The sequence below is a fragment of the Octopus bimaculoides genome, chromosome 24, assembly GCF_046866305.1.
Source record: "Octopus bimaculoides isolate indiv1 chromosome 24, ASM4686630v1, whole genome shotgun sequence".
NCBI lineage: Eukaryota > Metazoa > Mollusca > Cephalopoda > Octopoda > Octopodidae > Octopus > Octopus bimaculoides.
Window position 1 is genome coordinate 19,245,871 of NC_142951.1, and position 17,500 is coordinate 19,263,370.

The following is a 17,500-nucleotide window of genomic DNA, read 5'->3' on the forward strand; positions in this document are numbered from 1 at the left end:
GTTTTTCCCTCTTTCTCAAAGGCTGTCATTACTTTCGAGACAGTGCTTCTCGATACACCAAATATTTGGACTGTTTTTGTTACACTAGCGCCTGCCATACGAGCACCAACAATTTGACCTCTTTGAAAGTCATTTTAATGAATATTAACTATCTTTTTCTGATGATATCTGAAAAGAAACGGCAATTTTAGGCAGACATATCAAGCAACACTAATAATAAATCAAAGATCATAAAAATAAACAAGCTTTTGACGGTTTTGTAGATATTTCAAAATTATGATGCTATGATGCTAGTTGTTTCCATTAGGTTGTCCAGCCCTTGTATATATATATATATATATATATATATATATATATATATATATATATATATATATATATATATATATATATATATATATATATATATATATATATAAATGTATATATATATATATATATATATATATATATATATATATATATATATATATATGTATGCATGTATGCATATATATATGGATATATGGGTGTACATATATTTTACATATGTATATGTATTAATATGTATTTACATATATATATTCTTTTATCCCTTTATTTGTTTCAGTCATTTGACTGCGGTCATGCTGGAGCACCGCTGTTAATCGAACAAATCGACCTCAGGACTTATTGTTTGTCGGCCTAGTACCTATCTTATCGGTCTTTTTTGCCGAACTGCCACGTTACGGAGACGTAAACAAACCAGCATCGGTCGTCAAGCCATGACGGGAGGGGACAAACAGAAACACACAAACACACACACACACACACACACACACACACATATATATATATATAATATATATATATATATATATTATATATATATATATATATATATATATATATATATATATATATATATATATATATATATATATATATATATATATATACGACGCGCTTCTTTCAGTTTCCACCTACCAAATCCACTCACAAGGCTTTGATCGGCCCGAGGCTATAGTAGAAGACACCTGCCCAAGGTGCCACGCAGTGGAATTGTACCCAGAACCATGTAGTTGGTAAGCAAGCTACTTTTCACGCAGTCATGCCATGTGTGTGTTTATATATATATATTGATTCTCTAGTGTTGGTATATATATTTGATTCTCTAGTGTTGGTATTAGCGTTTAATATACACTAGTAAAATACACATTATGGAGTCCCAATAGTCCGTATAGATGATTCCATCTGATTCGATATATGCGGACACAAATTTAGTAGTATGATAATATAAGAAAATGGAGGGTTTGAATACACAAACTCTCCATTTTCTTCTATTACTATATAATTATACATATATATTATGCATACATATGTATACACACACACATGAGCGTGCGTAGATAGACAGGTAGGCAGACAGATACATACGGACTGAGGCATAAGTAGACAGAAAAATAGGTGGAATGACAGACTGACAGACAGATAGACAGATACATACATACATTGATAGGTAGACAGACAGACAGACAGACAGACAGACAAATAGGCAGATATATAAATAGACAGACATACATATAAACAGAACGACAGATAGATAGATAGATAGATAGATAGATAGGTACATTTCTTTTATTAGCCACACAGGGCTCAACGAAGATGGGACAAATACAATGTAGAGCTTTTCTTTTTGGGAGGGGGAAGGAAAAAAAAAAGGGGGGGGTCGGTCAAAAGGGATCGTAGGAAGGAAAAGGGGGTAGTTCGATCAAAAGGGATGAAAAAAAAAAAAAAAAAGGGCGATCAATAGGGATCGTGTATCACAGTAATGTTCTCGTGTAAAAAGAGGGGAGGACAGTTTAGGTTTGGCCGTGGAAAGAAAAGCCTACGGAAAAGACCACGGTAACCTTGGTCAATATTCTCATTGAAGAAACTATAACAGTAAGTGACTCTCTTTTGCCTTTTTGTTTTCTTTTTTTTTCTTGGATTTTTTTTTTTTTTTTTTTTTTTTAGTTCATAGGGTTATGCTCAAGATGGCTCCGTCGTTCACACGTGCCATCCTTGCTACATTCACCCATCTTTTTTTGAAGCATTCACTAGACAAGACTTCCCTTTCTACTCTCACCTTCCTCTTCAGGTGATACTTGAAGAAGTTGATGAGAGATTGCCCAGAGAGGAAAGGAGCCGGAGATGTCGCAGTCTCAGCGCGTGTCTGCGCATCATCAACCACGGCATGCCCAGTCCTCCTTTTAACGGGTGTTGGCAGCAAACGGATCGCCTAACCATCGGAACGCTTCCTTTCGACAAGAAGCGGAAGAGGATGCGCTCCAGTTTGGTGATGGTAGGGTCGGGACAAGGAACGACGGTCAGGCAGTAGTAGATGACGGACGCGATGTACGTGTTCGCCACCTCCGCCCGACCTTTCAGGGAAAGCTTCCTTTCGGCCCATTGCCGGGTTAGAGTGGCCACCCTTCTCGTTATCTCGTCCCAGTTCTTCTCCGTTTGGAGGTCTGGACCGAACCAGACCCCGAGCAACTCAACCGGACCGTCAGTCCAACGTCCCACGACAGAGGCACTGCTTGACGGCATGAGCTTGCTTCTCCAGGTGCCGAACCGCAAGCCCACTGACTTATCCTGGTTGATTTTTGCTCCCGTTACCGTTTCGTAGTCTTTCAGTGTCTCGCCGACAAGCTCGATGTGCTTTTGGCTAGACACTATGACGGTGACGTCGTCCGCGTATGCCGACACGCTCGTCCCGCATCCCGATGGATGTAAAGTCTACAATTGTTGAGTGGTTTAGGCTAAGTCTTTAGGTGCTGAATACACAAAGACAAGACGTAGATTTCCATTAAACATACAGAATATAGACAATAATTACACAGCTACAACGTATACATGTTTAGTGTGTAGTTATTGTGTGCATATGTCATTTTGAAGGATATTATGTGTGTATATTTAATTGTAGAGGCACAACATGTGTATATTCTTGTTCTATATACAGAAATTGTATATTTGTTTATTCATTGTTCGTTTCTTGATTTCTGACTTCACAAACGTAGCCCTTTCTACGTTTTTACTCCATCATACCAGCCCCCATATAGATATAAGTTCCAAAATAAGAAAAACACAAAGACGATGAAAGAACAACAAACAAGGTATATCAGGTTGATGCTGAGGGAAAATGGAAGAAGTCGTTAACGTTTTGAGCCTACGCTCTTCTAGAGAAATGATCTGAAGAGAAGTGATGGAGAGAAGAAACAAAAAACGGTTTGAATTAAACGGTCAATACGTATATACACTGCATGGAACCTTAGGCAAGTGTCTTCTACTGTAGCCTTGAGCTGACAAGAGCTTTGAGTGGATTTGTGTGTGGGGAGGGGTGTTCGTGTCTGTGTTTGCCTTCCACCACAACTTGACAACTGTTGTTGATGTGTTTACGTCCCTGCAACTTAGCGGTTCCGCAAAAGGATTCGATAGAATAAGTACCAGACTTTAAAAAAATAGTACTGGGTTCGATTCATTCGACTAAATCTTCTTCTTCAAGGCAGTACCCCAGCATGGCCGCAGTATAAAGACTGAAACAAGTAAAAGATATAAAAAAAACGATATATCATTACTGTACTTATTGATCCCTATTTCTCAAAAGAATAGGTTCACGTTACCGTTCAGGAAACTAAAGGGACGCATCTAGATTGGATAACACCAGTAAACATAAACACACAGACACTGACCGAAGCAAACACAGAATTCCTCCCAAACTCACAGACACACAGATATGTGTGTGTCTGTGTGTCTATGTGTGTGCATTTTACTCCAAATATCTTTATAGTTTCAACCACTAGACTGCAATCATCCTGGGGCACCGCCTTGAGGGATTTTAGTCAAACGTATCGACCCTGGTACTTGTTTTACTTTTTTATAACCCAGTATTAATTCTATCGGTATATTTTATTGAACTGCTAAGTTACGGGGACGTAAATATTCATTTTGTACAAAGTAGTTTGTAACGTGCTCAATAAAAGTGAATTCAAAATCAGGTTTGGAGCAATAATCCTTTCTACTACAGGCACAGGTCGAACTGCTAAGCTATGGGACATAAGCAGGCCAATACCGGTTTGCAAGTGGTGGTGGGGAGAAACACAAACATAAAACCACGCACACGCACGCACACGCACGCACACGCACGCACACGCATACACACACATATACACAACAGGCTTCTTTCAGTTTCCGTCTACTTCTATCAAATCCACTTACAAGGCTTTGGTCTGCCCGAAGCTATAGTAGAAGACCATTCACCAAGGTGGGACTGAACCCAGTGGGACTGAACCCAGAACCATGAAGTTGGGAAGCAAATTTCTCATCACACAGCAATGCCTGCGCCTAGTCTCAAGAAAGAATCATAAGACGGTTTCCTGAAGCCAAGTCAACCAGCTGGAGACTTGGGGTAGACCAAGAACGGGGTGGTTGGATAATATGCATAGTCTCACTTGGCTATGCTTGGAGGTCTAACAGGAAAGTGTCGTGATGGTTGCTATTGATAGGACCCTATGGGGGAGGAGGAGGTGGGGGTACCTGAGGGCTTTATCCCCAAACATCCTCTCATGAGCAGTGAAAGGAGAAGAAGGATGGATGAGTTTATGTACAACGAAGAAGCATTTGAAAATCGAATTTGGAAAATTAGAAAATAAATTAGAAATACAATTTTCAAATGTGTCGCCGTTGTAACCATATTTATATATCATTATATCATTGCTCTAAATCTAATTTTGTCTCCACTTTTATTGATCACCCTGCTAACTGCTTTGCACAAAACAAATATTTTGTTATTATTTCCTTCTCTTCCACTCTCAATCCCTCTCACTCTCCATTTCTCCCTCCCACTCACAATCTTACATTATAAATCCTTCTCTCTCTTTCATCCCTCTCTCTCTCTTTCTCTCTTTCTCTTTATTCCCATACCTAAATTTCCCTTTCCCCTTAGTCTTACACCTGTTTCACTCTCTCCGATCTCATTCACTCCCACTCCAACTTTCTTTCGCTCCCACTCTTCCCACTGTCCTTTCCTCTCCCAGGTATTTTCCAATCCCTTACTTCCCCGCCATTCCTACCCCTTTAATTCCCTCAGTGTCACACTCCTTCCCTCTCGCCACACTATACTCTCCCCTCTCCTGCCGTTGTCCTCCTGCCCCTCACTCTACCTGCAAAACAAACAAAATTAATCCTATTTGTCAACGGAGATGGGGGGGAAAGTGTCAGGCTGAGACAAAACTATTACGTCATACAGTTTAACGTACACATTGTTTTCTATGGCTGTCTCATTCTCTCTCTCTCTCGTACTACATATGTGTGTGTATAAGTGTCTGTATGTATGTGTGCGTGTGTGTATGTGTATATGTACGTGCGTCTGTGTGTGTCTGTGTGTGTCTGTGTATGACTGCAAGCATGCGCGTGTGTAAGTTTGTACGCACGCGCGCACACACACACAAACACAGAGTGGGCGTGGGACTTACACATATGCACGTATGTGTGTGTATATATATATATATATATATATAAATATATATATATATATATATATATATATATATATATATATATATATATATATATATATATATATATATATATATATATATATATATAACATATATATGCGCGTGTGTCTATATCTGTGTGTATGTGTGATTATGCGAGTGCATGTGTGTGTGTGTGTGCAAATGAGTACGCATAAGCGTGTATGTGCAAGTGTGTGTCAAGTCTAGTGTTTTCTGTTTATGTAAAGCTAGATTTGCTCTTCGTTTCCTTGTAGATCACTGCATTGATCGTGGGAGGGTATGACGACGACGACGACGACGACGACGAGGAGGAGGAGGGGAGGGGTGGGGAGGGGAGGGGGAGGGGGAGGAGGAGGAGGAGAGGAGGAGAGGAGGAGAGGAGGAGAGGAGGAGAGGAGGAGAGGAGGAGGAGAGGAGGAGAGGAGGAGGAGAGGAGGAGGAGAGGAGGAGGAGAGGAGGAGGAGAGGAGGAGGAAAGGAGGAGAGGAGGAGGAAAGGAGGAGAGGAGGAGGAGAGGAGGAGGAGAGGAGGAGGAGAGGAGGAGGAGAGGAGGAGGAGAGGAGGAGGAGAGGAGGAGGAGAGGAGGAGGAGAGGAGGAGGAGAGGAGGAGGAGAGGAGGAGGAGAGGAGGAGGGGATGGAGGGGGATGGAGGGGGATGGAGGGGGATGGAGGGGATGGAGGGGGATGGAGGGGGAGGGGGATGGAGGGGATGGAGGGGGAGGGGGAGGGGAGGTGGCTGCGGATGGGGGGAGGAGGAGGGGTGGCGGCTGCGGATGGGTGGAGGAGGAGGAGGAGGAGGGTTGGCGGCGGATGGGTGGAGGAGGAGGAGGAGGGTTGGCGGCGGATGGGTGGAGGAGGAGGAGGAGGAGGAGGAGGGGAGAAAAAGAAGAAGAGTTGCAGCAGCAGCAGCAACAGCAATTGCAAATCAGTTGCAGCAACCAGGACCCGGCGCCACAAACAACATCAGCAACAACAACAATTACACTGATGGCATTGTAGCAGTACCGTAACCAATAAAACAACACCAACAAGAACATAAACAGCAACAAATATAACAGTAACAACAACAACAATAATAATGGTTTCAGATTTTGGCATCGAACCGCCATTTCTTGAGATAGAAAAGGTGAGTCGATTACATCGACCCCGGTGCTGAGCTGGTACTTTATCGACTCCGAAAGGATGAAAGGCAGTGTTGACCTTAGCAGAATTTGAACTCAGAACGTAAAGGCAGACGACAAGCTACAAAGCATTCTGCCCGGCTAAAGGTTCTGCCAACATGGTGGTCTCATATTAAGAATTTGCGTGTGTAAACTGGGAATGCATACAGCGAGTTTCTCTGCCCTAGGTGTACGGAAAACAATCGGCGAGAAATGGAAGAAAATTTGAAGAAAGAAGAAAAAAAAAACATAATAATAATAATAATAATAATAATAATAATAATAATAATAATAATAATAATAATAATAATAATAATAATGACGATGAAGAAGGAAGAATAACTGGAAAATGAAAACAACTGTATGGGTAATGCCTCAGAGAAATCGAAAGGAAAGACGAGATCAACACCTGGAGATGGCTAAGAAAAAGTGATCTGAAAGAATGCACTGAGGCACGGATATGCAGTGCCCTGAAGCAAGCCTTGAGAACTAATTACACCGAATTCCGCGAATTGTGAGTGAGTGTATGAAGCTGGCCCAAAAGCGCTACAAAAGGGGACACGGTAATGTGGCTAAGTTCATTCACTGGAGACTATGTGAAAAGTACGGCCTGGACAGAGTACAGAAATGCTAGGAACATAAACCAGGTGTCATTGAGAACATTGAATATAAGATCTCGTGGGATTTGACAATCTATTGTGACTCCCTAATCGATGTGCGGAGACCAGACATTGTTGTGGCAGATAAAAGGAAAAAGGAAACCAAGATCATAGATATTGCCATACCTGGGGATTCACGCATAGATGGCAACAAGCTGGAAAAAAATGGAGAAATGCAGACTACTAAAAGATGAAATTGCGAGAATGTGGGAGATGAAGAGAGTAACTTTTTATTGCAGTAGTCGTAGGGACACTCGAAGTACTAACAACCAGGTTTGAGAAATATATCGGAGAAATCAGAATTGACATGAAGGCGGGGCAAGCCCAAGAAACTGCTCTGTTGGGGACAGCTAGGATTTTGAGTTTGGTGCTTGGATGTGAAGTGTTTCCCACGATAATTTAACATCCAGGTACCAGAAGTAAAATAATAATAATAATAATAATAATAATAATAATAATAATAATAATAATAATAAAGACTTCAGACAAAAATCATGCCTCCTCATTGATATGACTGTCCCAATCGATATAAACGTATCTGTCAAGACCTACCAAAAACTGAGCAAATATAAAGATCTTGAAATAGAAATTAGCAAAATGTGGAATCTGAAGACGAAAACAATACCTATTGTCATAGGTGCCCTGGGAATGACAGCGAAACGGGCTGATTACTACCTAGCTCAGATACCAGGAAACCCCAAAATGGCTGAAGTTCAAAAGATAGTGCTCATGGGAACTGCCCATATCCTATGTAAAATACTGTCTATGTGATCTCAAATTTTAAAGCAAACACATAATTTTCTTATGGTTTCTTAAACATTCACTTGAACAAAACTGTACAAATCCAAATATATGGTACCCTAGGCATAACACCTACATGAACTTCTAACTTGTTGTCTCTTGAGGTCTCTGGGTGAGACTTGGATCCAACTTGTACAAATGCAAAACAAAAGTCAAACATAAAATAATAATAATAATAATAATAATAATAAGCCCCTACATGGTAAATACTGGGCTAAACTAAATGCGAAAGAAATAGACACAGAAAAATCCCAGCAATGGCTGAGAAGCTCAGGACTCAAAGCAGAGACTGAAGGATTTTTAATTGCTGCACAAGACCAAAGCCTCCCCACCAGAAATTACCAAAAACACATAAAAAAAAACACATAATGAAAAGAAATATAACAAGTAACTGTAGAATATGTGGAGATGGACAAGAAACAATAAATCATATTATCTCTGGCTGCCCAGTCCTGGCTAAGAAGGAATATATTCACAGACACGACAGAGCTGGGACCTATATACACTGGAAGCTATGCCAACATTATGGAATAGCAACAGAAAAAAGATGGTATAAACACACGCCAGAAAAGGTCACAGAAAACGAGAAAGCAACCATACTCTGGGATATGCCAATACACACAGATAGAGAAATTAAGGCAAATAGACCAGATATAGTTGTCAAAGATCATGAAGGAAAAAAATGCCTTCTAATTGATGTTTCAATACCAGCAGATGACAACGTTTCTCTAAAAGAAATGGAAAAACTTTCAAAATACAAAAACCTGGAAATAGAGATAACTCGAATGTGGAATCTAAAAACAGAAACAATTCCTATCATAGTAGGTGCCTTAGGTATAATAAAAAAATATTCAGACAAATACATAACAAAAACACCAGGACTTACAAATATATATAACATACAGAAAATTGCACTACTGGGTACTGCACACATTCTACGCAAAACACTTTCAATACAGTAAACATAAGAGCACCACAGCAAACCACAGCACATACCCAAGGCGCACAGAGCTGCGCTCGGTAGTGAAGTGAAAGTACGTTATAAAAATAAAACTACTGAATAATAATAATAATAATAATAATAATAATAATAATAATAATAATAATAATAATAATAATAATAAGCCACCTAAGACTGAGGAAATGGAAGAGTTCTGGAAGAAGATATGGAGCAACAAAAAAGAATAGAATGCTAAAACTGACTGGCTAGAGCGTGGGAAAGTGAGACTTGATGAAGTTGAAGAGCAGAAATGGGAGGTAATTGAAATAGAAGAACTGAGATGTGTTCTTGGGAAGTCTCGCAAATGGAAAACCCCAGGACTGAACCGAATTCCTAACTTTTGGCTAAATTGTCTGACAGAAGTACACCAAAATTTCGCTGCATTTCTGACTGATGTCATCCAGAACTCCTGACTGAAGGAACAATATACCTTCTACCAAAAACTGAAGGCACAAAAATCCAAAGAACTGCCGACAAATAACATGTCTCAACACCACCTACAAGATCCTCACATCCACATTAACTGACAGAATATACGCTTTGCTTGAACAGAGATCTATCCTTCCACAAGCTCACAAAGGCTGTAAGAGGAATTCTTATGGGTGCAAAGATCACTTACTCATAAGATGATTGTAGAGAAATGCCGGAGCAAAAAGAAGAGCCTGAGTATGGCACGGATAGACTACAGGAAAGTGTTTGATAGTGTCCTACATAATTGGATACTCAAAACCCTTGAAATATATAAGATCTCTCTTGTCATCTTCAAATTGGCCTAGTGGAACACACGTCTCCTTCTAAACCATAGTAATGGGATGAGCCAAACTAACAACATCAACATCAAACGAGGCATCTTTCAAGGTAACTCCCTTTCCCCATTACTCTTTTGAATGGCACTGATCCCACTCTCAAACTAACTAAATAACACCAGGTGTGGGTTCAAAGTTTACAATACGACAATAAACCATCTCTCTTGTATGAACGATGTGAAGCTGTTTGCTAGAAATGACGAAGAACTAGCAGGGCTGCTAACAACTGTTAAAAAAATTCAGTAATGACATCTGGGCGGACTTTGGCCTTGGTAAGTGTGCTAAAGCAACTTTTGAAAGCTCAGGAAAACAGCTTCCATTAAATTAGATACCGATAGGAGCTTGACCCACAAGAAAATTACAAATACCTAGGGATAAACGAAGGAGATGGTATACAAAATGCTATCGTATTGGAAAAATTAAGAAAGGAATATTACAGGAGAGTAAGACTCATACTAAAAACTGAACTCAACTCTAAAAATCCCATCGAAGCCATTAACACCCTGGTACTTCCAGTAGTCCAGTAAAGTTTTACCATCATTAACTGGAATCTTACAGAGCTCCAACGCCTGGACAAGAAGACAAGGAAACTACTAACATCTAAGAACATGCACCACCCAAAAGCAGACGTTGATCGCCTGTACCTACCTAGAAGTAATGGAGGGAAGAGGAATGATGCAGATGGAACTGTGCTATAAGACCTCCACAGTGGCGGTGAACAAGTACTTATCTAGTACAGACGACTGGATACTGCGGCTTGTATGTAAACACGAAAGCAGCAAAAAATCACATATTATTGTCAAGAAAGCTTGCCGATTCGCAAGGGAACTTGGCATTAATCCTGAAATATTCGAAGATACTGAAACCACTGTCACAAAAAAAGCAAAATGGATCAAGCAGACTGCAAAAAAGAACGAGCAGAAACAAATTGAGAAGTGGTGAAACCAGAAGCCTCTACATGGACAGTATATATTTCGAAGTTGAAATGCTGATGTAGATAAAATGATGGTGTAGACCCACCAGTGGCTGAGAAGTTCAGGACTAAAAGCAGAGACTGAAGGTTTCATATTGGCAGCACAAGACCAAAGCTTGCTCCCAAAATCTACCAAACGTTCTTCAAAACGGTTCTGACCTTACATGGAGATTTTGCGGTACATTTGACGAAACAATAGACCATCTCATCTCGGAATGTCCTGAGCTGACACCAAACGAATACAAAAATCGCCACAATAAGGTAGGACAGTATTTCCATTGAAAATATGTAAACACTACAAAATCAGGCCTCCTGCTTACTGCTATGAACATCATCCTGAGCCGGTCGTCAAACGTAAAAATGTCACTATCCTCTGGGATTATCTAGTCAACACTGACAGAACGATCCAGGCTAATCAACGAGACATAATTATTAAAGAGAGGGAAGAAAATATTTGTAGACTAATAGATGTAAGTGTTCCTACCGATAAAAAAAATATATATGTCAAGGAATATGACAAACTAAGTAAAAATAAGGACCTGGAAATTGAAATACAAAAGATGTGGCATCTGAAAATGAGAACTGTTCCTGTTATTGTAGGTGCCCTAGGTATGATAAGAAAGGGTTGTCAGAAACATCTAGATAAGATCCCAGGAGAACCATGTCTTATCCAAAAAAGTGTGCTGACAAGTACTGTCCACATCTTTAGAAAAACCCTATCCATTTAAATGTCTGCGTTGTATTACATGAAGATATTTCGCTATTTCCCCTCCCCAAGCTTTCAGTCATGCTGTAACATCTCTTATCCTTCACTCGCCCCAGGATACTGGGTGTGTCTCGGCAAGTGACTGTAAAGACATGCAGATGAAAAGTAAAAAATAATAATAATCTTATATAGAATAGCATGAAATACTGGAGAACGGAATTGACAGCAGGAAAGTAATTACTAGGAGAGGTGAAAATCAAGAGAGGTATCTTCCAAGGGTACAGTGTGTACCTACTGGGAATGATCCCCTTGCGTGAAATACAGAAAACAAAGTTGGTGTATGATCTGGGAAGAGGCAAGGGAAAACTAAACCATTTGCTAGTCATGGACGAACTGAAGCTATTCACAAAAAATGAGGCAGAACTAGACAGCCTAGTCCAGTCTGTGCGGATTTTCTACAATGATATTAAGATGGATTGGGCTCTCAAAATGTGCTACGATGGCGATGAGACGAGAAAAGCTGGCTAGGACAGAAGGAATATGGTTACCAAGTGGTGAAATGATGAAGGCAATTCAATCTCAGTCCAGATATAAATACCTGGGAATACTTGAGGCAGATGGAATTAAACAGCACGACATGAAGGTAAAGACAAAAAGAGAGTACATGCGGCGAGTGAGAAAGATATTGGCTTCAAAACTGCCAGAGACATAATTTCGGCAATAAACTTGCGCGCAATCGCAGTAGTTCGGTATGGCGCTAGAATCTTGAAGTGGAGAGAGGAGGAGATAAAGGAGATGAACAGGACGTCAAGGAAGCTCCTAACGATGCATGAACCCATCATCCACATGCAGACACTGATCGCCTGTACATGAAGAGAGCAAATGGAAGAAGGATAAGTGTGGAAGACTGCGTGCGTATCGAACTCGAGAGCTCAGTGAGATACCTAGTCCAAAGTTCCCTGTCTTTGATAATTATGTCTGGTTGATTAGCCTGGATCGTTCTGTCAGTGTTGACTAGGTAATCCCAGAGAAGAGTGACATTTTTACCTTCAACGATTGGTTCAGGATGATGTTCTTACCAGTAAGCAGGAGTAGTGATTTTCTAGTGTTTAAATATTTTTCAATGGAAATACTGTCCTACCCTATCGTGGAGATTTTTGTATTCGTTTGGTGTCAACACAGGACATTAAATTCATCGCTGAATCTGCATTTAAGCTCAGAACTGCTTTGAAGAATGTTATTGTTGTTGTTGTTGTTGCTATTATTATTATTATTGAGTGAGAGAGCAGTGCATGCCATCAAACTGACACTGTGGTAAAATATACGAAGCCCATTATACCCATCATGACTACCCGTCTGATAAGGGTACACCAGGCACGTGCATCAAAACCATATGTACGCGACAGGTTCTCATATCAAAATAAACAGCGCATGACCTCGCAGGTGAGGCACAGTTAGAATTTTCTTCAGGTTGAGTAGCCCATCTGCTCAAAAGGTCCCTGAATAAGGTTTGTTTAAGGATGTTGAGCAAAACACCCAGGTTTTCAAAGGTGAATTATCCAAATCCCAAAGAATTCCTCTCAACACATGGCTATGATGCTCCCCCACTACTTCTGCTCGTGATCAGAGAAGCACATATCGTCAGCCACTAAGGGACATGCTCAACTGGTTAAAGTCAAACAACTGACAGGTAAATCTGTAGTATGAAGAAGAAGAAGAAGAAGAAGAAGAAGAAGAAGAAGAAGAAGAAGAAGAAGAAGAAGAAGAAGAAGAAGAAGAAGAAGAAGAAGAAGAAGAAGAAGAAGAAATTTGTGGGGAGGGGACCAGTTGATTATATGAGAACTTAAGTTATCGACCCTGAAAGGATGAAAGATAAAGTCGACAGACAAAATGCTACTAAGCATTTCATCCGGCGCGCTAGTGGTTTTGATAGCTCAGCGGCATAAGCGACAGTAACAACAAGAACTGTAACAACAACAACAGCAACAACAACAACAAAAGTAAGAGGAACAATAATTTGTGATAGAAACATCAGCAGCACGACCACCACCGACGATGCAAAACCATTGCGAAAAGTAAGCTGACAAACAACGAGATTAGTGACAAAAGCAACAACAACAAAAACAGCAGCAACGTTAACAATAAGAATGGTCGTGAAAATGTGGAACAATGGCGGTTGTGACAGCAACACACGGTTGAATCGTGTGTGTGTGTGTGTGTGTGTGTGTGTGTGTGTGTATGCATGGAGTGGAAGAGGGTTAAATTGAAGAAAATACTGACAAGCAAAATACTCAAGACGGAAGGAGAGAGGGAGAGAGAGAGAAAGGATATAAGGGAGTGGGAATAGGAGGAGGAGGGGGAGGAGGGGGCGGACAACGACGACGAGGAGGCGGAGGAATAAAAGGTGGTTGTAAAATATTTTACGTTACGTGTGGCATAATACGAAATTTTTAAAGTATTTATTTTGCTTTTCATTTTTTCTTAACTTTCCTGCTTAAAAAACGTGTCATCGTCACTGTGATCACGTGACATTTTGTTTTGTTTTTTCGGCTGTTTTGTTTGTATTTTATAATAGTAATTGTGTTAACGGCATTTCATCTGAGAATGTGTTTCTGTGTATAGCGTTCAAGACATACACACTTCACGTCTGGCTGTACAGCCTTTTTGTTTGTTTATTTCACCGTTTCGTTTTCCTGTCTTGTATTCCGTCCGCCACTACCCTCCACGAAAACAATTTAATTTGTGTTCGTGGGAAGAACTATTTCAACGATGCATACTACCTTAATTCTTCGAAACGCCGGAGTTTTAATGGTGGCAGCTGATGAAGGGGATGTTTCTATGTGGCCTGCTTGTTTGTTGCACCTTGTTTACCAGTTTGTCCTTGTTCTTTTGCCACGTCATGTACCCAGTTATGTATCTATATGTACAGGTAGATGAACGTATATACATACATGTACATATATATATGCATATACTCATATATTGTTTATATATAAATATACATATATATATGAGTGTGTGTGTGTGTGTATGGATGGATAGATTGATGTATGTATATATACATGTATGTTTGTGTATGTGTATGTATGTTTATGTACGTATGCATGTATGTTTTCTACGTATAAATATGTGTGCATGCATGTATATTTTGTAATTGTATATGTGTATGTATGCATGTATGCATGAGTAATTTTCTCCTCGATTCAGGTTTACAGGTGCCGAACAGTGCTACACATATAGCTCTAAGTTCAAATCGCGCCGAGGGCAATTGTACCAGTCGAGTGCAGGAGCATCTGATTGGAGAACTTGTTTCGTCTGTTCTAGGTGTTTGTTTTCTGGGGTTCAAATTTCGCCAAAGTGACGACAGCCAGGGTAAACCGCGAAGGCACAAAGGTCCACATGCAATGAGACAGATTGGCCTACAATTACTTTAACAACTGAGACATCCTCCGGTGTCTGAGGTAAGGTGAGGTGAGATGAGGTCAGGTCAGGTGAGGCCAGGTTAGGTTAGAAAAGGTCAGGTGTGACTCAAATGCCAGTACAGTGTGTTGCTGCATTCACCATTTGTCGGTATATTTCCGGGTACTCTCAAGTGACCCCAGCCCGTCCCTATCTCCGAAATTCTATCCACCAATGGGTATTGAGCACTTATTCTCGTCATTCGACATTTACACACACACACATAAATATAACAAAAGAGGGGGTGTATTTCCACGCAGGAAAAATATAGGCAAATTTGATTTTGATAATGCACCTAATGATCGACAAGAAATAAATATCATCAAAGTTTCATATATATATATATATATATATATATATATATATATATATATATATATATATAAGGTACTGGTGACGTCTATATATATATATATATATATATATATACATATATATATATATACTCTTTACTCGTTTACTTGTTTCAGTCATTTGACTGCGGCCATGCTGGAGCACCGCCTTTAGTCGAATCAAATCGACCCCAGGACTTATTCTTTGGAAGCCTAGTACTTATTCTATCGGTCTTTTTTGCCGAACCGCTAAGTTACGGGGACCTAAACACACCACCATCGGTTGTCAAGCGATGTTGGGGGACTAACACAGATACACAACATATACACACATACATATATATATACATATATACGACGGGTTTCTTTCAGTTTCCGTCTACCAAATCCACTCACAAGGTTTGGTCGGCCCGAGGCTATAGTAGAAGACACTTGCCCAAGGTGCCACGCAGTGGGACTGAACCCAGAACCATGTGTTTGGTAAGCAAGCTACTTACCACAGAGCCACTCCTGCGCTTATATATATTTATATATTTCTTTTAAGAGAGAGAAAAACAAGGGAGAAATGAAGATAGTTAAAAAAGGGATTTGGTTAACAGTTTCTCTGATTCTCTTTCCGTTGTGTGGAGGAACTTTCGCTTGTAACGGTATTTTGGATTCCGGTGTATTTTAATTTTTTTCCGCGAGCGGATCTGATTTTTGATTCGTTAAGGTACTGGTGACGTCTTGTTTTTCCGATGGTCAAGTTTGTCGTTCTGCCTGGTTGGCCTCCCTGTAGGAAACAGTCATCAGCCGTTCTGGTTCGCTGATTCTCTTAAAGGGTCATTTTGTTGTATTTGTTCGGTTTTGATCGGAGGTAAAATTTCATTGGTCTAGAGTTAGGTGACGTCAGCAACTGGTGTTTGTATGGTGCTATTGTATGGTGATTTGGAGTTGTTTCGAAAACTGGGTGGAAGACTGTTCTAAAGTTTTTTAATTTGTCTGTTGTTCCTGGTTGTTCTTTTGTGGAGAAATTAAGTCTTTTTTTTCCTTTTTCTCGTTAGTATTTTTGCTTCTTTCTAAGGGATATTTAAATGGAATTGGGTTGAAGTGTTTCCGGTGCATTGATAGAGAGGGAAGATTTGGTATTTCGGGTTTATGTTTACGGGGCATTGGACTAAGTGTTTGCTTACTGGAATTTTCCTAGTCGTGGGGTCCCAGATTTGTTGCCTGTGCACCGTTAGTCTGTCCCTCAAAGTTAAACTTGTTTGACCTATGTGGTCTCCACCCCACCCCTACACATTTAAGAACATAGATTAAATTCTTCGAAGCACAGGTGAAGAGACTTTTTATGGTACAAGTTTGACCTGACTAAAATTTATATGTTGTGCTCTCGAAGAAGAAGATGCAATTTCCGCAGTTGGAGCGGTTGCACTTTTTGACTGGTGGGATTGTATTTTTGGTGGGTAATTTGGCGCTTTTTTAGAGATTACGGTTGTTTCTTGCTTTTGATAATCCTACGTGTTTCCAGTGTCTTTTTCATTAGTAGGTCCTTCATAAGGAGGGATATGCTTTCATGGATAATGTTGAATGCTTTCCATGTTCTTCGGATTGTGTATTGATACGTAAGATATAGTTTTAAGTATGTCATGTTTTTTTCTTGTTTTCCGTAACTCTTGGATGTTTATCATTTTTACACGTTCTATTCCGTTTTTGATTAGACTGGCCGGGTATTTTCTATCTAGTAATGCGTTTTTAAGTTCTTAGAGTCGCTTTTCACGGGTTTCGGGATTTGGTGCAATCGTGCAAATTCTTCTTGCTAAGTTGAACGATATATTTATTTTAGTATGTTTTGGGTAGCAGGAGGAGAATAGAAGATATTGTTTTGAGTCTGTTGGTTTGAAGAAGATGTCGATTTTAATTTCAGTATCTTTTTTTATGATTTTTTAAAGATGTCCAGGAAGGGTAGGTATTTGTGGTTGTATTCCATTGGGAACTGGATACTGTGGTTAATGCTCTTGACAATTCTAAACTTGTCTGTTATGAACAGTTTAAACTTGTCAACTTTGAAACTTTTAAACATGTTTTTCTAAATCATAATTCTAAA